Here is a 3,455-nt window from a genome sequence, read left to right as displayed (position 1 = left end):
TCTCCGAAATTCACATTTAACGGGGAGCCCTATTGACAAGGCCTGAGTCCGGGGCACCAGGAACTCGGCTTCAGATTCTGTGCGCTGTGTGGATCATGGGAAATCAGGTGCCCCTGCAGCCCTCGGTCTTCTCATCTCTCAGGTGGGACAAGGACAGAAAGCTCCACTATAAAGCGGGCCCAAGCAGCTCCAAAACCAGGCTTTGGGTGGCCGTAGGGATCTGCACATCCAGGCCCGCCCTCCCGTCCATAGCCACCAGGGGGCAGCAGCACCTAGTGCTGGAGGCTCTTCTGTGGGTCGGGTGCTGTGACTAAGTTATCGGGTCACTCAGTCACTCAGCAAATGCTGACAGAGCCCATTGTGACAGGAGGGCTGTGGCAACAGGAGTGTGGCCTGGCTGAGAGGAAGCTCCAGGGCCAGCCACATCAGGGAATCCAGGGCTTTGAGGAAGGGGCTCCAGGCCATCTTGTCCCCAACCAGGATGCTCCCCGCAAAACTCTTCCTGAGACCTCATAAGTGAAGCCCACCCCAGCCCTGGCCCTCCTGTCTCACTCCCAGTGAGCAGCTGGCAGGTCCCTGCAGCCTGTGTTCTTGCCTCCCCCTGCCATCGAGTGCGTAGCACACCCTTAGTCACCTCCTAATGTGCCCACTCAGCACCTGGGGCCCACCTGCTGCCCCTCAGGCCCTGGGCCCTGCTCCCAGCCCCGTCCTGGCTGTGCGGGGTGGCTCGGCCTCCCCACAGAAGCGCGAGTGCAGTGGAAAGCAGAGGCTGCTGAGCTTATCCATCCCGCCCCCCTCAAGCCAGCCCTGAGGCCAGAGTCCAGGTCCCACTTGTCTTTGAATGTAAGTACAAGGGTCACCCTCTCCCCATCTTTGCACAGCCCCCAGATCCCTGCTCTCCCCACCCCAGCGCTCCCTAGGGGTACCTGGTCCTCGGTCCGGCTCTGGCCCCATATTTAGAGGAGCCAGGGGTCACTTGCTGCCCTTGCTCCGAGCAGAGCCATAGGGGCAGACCCTGGCCCATGGGGGAGCTTTGCATACCCCGCTCTGCCAGGAGTGTAGGGAGTATCTAGGGAAGAGTGGGGACAGCTTCCGGAGGAAGTGACATTTGCACAGAGTCTTAGGAATGGCCTGGTGTGAGGGTGAGATAAAGTTCAAGTTGGCCTCTGCCGGCCCAGATGGGGCCAGGAGCAGTGTGGGTGCCTATGGCTGGAGCAGAGCCAGGCCAGCTGCCAGCCCGGGGAGGCGTGGGTCCCCCTCCCCGCCCACCTGGGATGAGCTACCAGGGCTGCCACTCAGCGTGGCCTCACACACATCTCCAGGAGCCCCCCGCCTGCCCAGGCCGGATGCTCCTGACCCTCAATGCCAGGTCTCCACACAGGACGTGCCCGGGTGTGCACCCGCGACGCCTCCACACAGGACACACTCCAGACTGGACCCGACCCGCCAAGCCGCGTCCGCAGACGTGGCAAGGGGCCACACCACCCGCCCCTCCACACACACGCACCCAGACCACACTCACAGGCAGTCACACAGACACACAATGCACACACACCCAAAGGAGCACTGTCGGGGGTGGGGGGCTCAGGCGGTCTGGCTGGCTCTGATCTTGCCACTGCCATCAGGGGACTCAAGTAAACGCTGAGGGGCCCGGCTGGTTGCTAATGGAGTTTGGGAGCTGGTGACAGGTCTGTGGGGCAGGTCCCTTCCCTTCCCTGGGCCTGTTTCCTTGTCACCTGCAGAAGAAGCAGGTGCACCACGAAAGTTCTTGTAAACTGTGGCGTGCTGTGAGAGTGGACGGCAAAGCTGGGGAATGCGTGTGTGACAGGCAGCAATGGTGCGCGCGTGTGCACAGAGTGTGTGTGCACGAACCCTGAGCACACGCAGCCCGCAGGCAGGAGAGAATGGCTGGCTTCCTGCCCCGGACCTGGCCAGGACGGGCTCGAGTGTGCCCTTTCGTAATGCAGGCGGGCAGAGAGCCTGGCAGGTCCTTGGAGATGGCCCCCCTTTGGGTCCGGGCCCCAGCTCAGTCCCAGAAGCTGCTGGAAAGAGCCCACAGGTGATGGAGGGGAAGCCCACGCTCTGCCCTCCTGGGGTGGTGGCCTTTCCCCGCACTCGACCCCTCGGCTCCCTCGGCCCCTGGAAGTGCCCTTCTTGGCCATGCCCCAGGTTCACCTTCCAGAACGTTTGCTCCACAAACACCCGCCTCCAGGCCCAGGCTCACAGGGCTCCTCGCCTGTCTCTAACATCCGATGTCCCACACAGAGAGACCCCACTGGTGGTTTCTCTGGAGAGCCCGAACCTAGCGGTCACGCTCACCCGTGTCCGCTGGGCCATGGCCCCACTGCAGCACTGCGGCCCACCCCAGCAAGCACGACCGCCCTCACTTCTGCCAGCTCCAGCTCCATCTTTGCAAAATTCTAGCCCCACGGTGGGAGGGGAGATCCCTCCAGGCCAGGCGGAGTTGTCAAAGGCAGCGTCTTGCCTCTTTGTAGCAACTCGGAGCCACCTCCAGGCCACCTGGCCTCACCCTCCCACTCCACCCGATGGTGCTGTCCATCAAGGCTCCTGGCTGTGAGCACATCAGGAGCTTCACCAGGAACCGGCCGCTGCTGGTGCCACCAGCTCAGAAGGCACTTACGGATGGGCTCGTTGTTTATATTCAGAAGCGTGAAGTCTTACGACATATTAAGATTACTAAAATCAACAAACTAGCCACCGTCCCTGACAGCCTGCGTGAGTCAGGCTCCAGGCTCCACGCTCGGCCCACTTACCTTGATCACCTGCCTCTTCGTTAGGCCCCTTCTACAGGTGAGGCTCAGAGAGGTGGCATGGCCCGTGGGCAGGTGCGACAGACACCGTTGTGGCCATCTTGGAGACAGAACCCCAAATCCTGTTCGCCCTTCCTGGTGCCATGCCCTTCGGGGGAGGTGGGACCTCCTCAGTCGGGGTGCCTCTTGACTGGCCAGTCATCATCGTCTCACGCTTCTGGCCAAGGCCCGGACCAGGTTTTGGCCAGTGAGAAGCGGGGCTTGTGAGGAGGAGAATTCTAGAAAGTTCTTCTCAAAGAACAGAAGATAGGGCTGCTTTTTTTCCTGCCTGTGGAATGCTCCCGGGTCAGCCGTACTGCCCAGAACGGTGACAGCCCTGGGCGGATTCTGAGAACTTAACAGTGAGGACAGAGGCCAACAGCGAGGCTCGGGGGCAGGGCAGCGGGGAGGCGAGGTGACCTGGGGGTCCTCGGTGATGCTGAACCAGCCGCGCCTACACTGCCCTGGACCGCTCGGCCCGTGGGACAAGCGTCCCTACGCTGGGACCCAAAGTATCTCAATGGCTGAGAAACGAGGTCCTGCCCCCAGGGTCTGTGCTGACGCCCCTGGTCCCCACTCTGTCCTCACTGGGAATGTGCTGTCTGCTACCTCGCCGATTAGACCACACGGCAGGGGGAGGGTGGC

This window comes from Pteropus alecto, unplaced genomic scaffold (genome assembly GCF_000325575.1).
Source record: "Pteropus alecto unplaced genomic scaffold, ASM32557v1 scaffold61, whole genome shotgun sequence".
NCBI lineage: Eukaryota > Metazoa > Chordata > Mammalia > Chiroptera > Pteropodidae > Pteropus > Pteropus alecto.
This window is presented reverse-complemented; position numbering follows the sequence as displayed.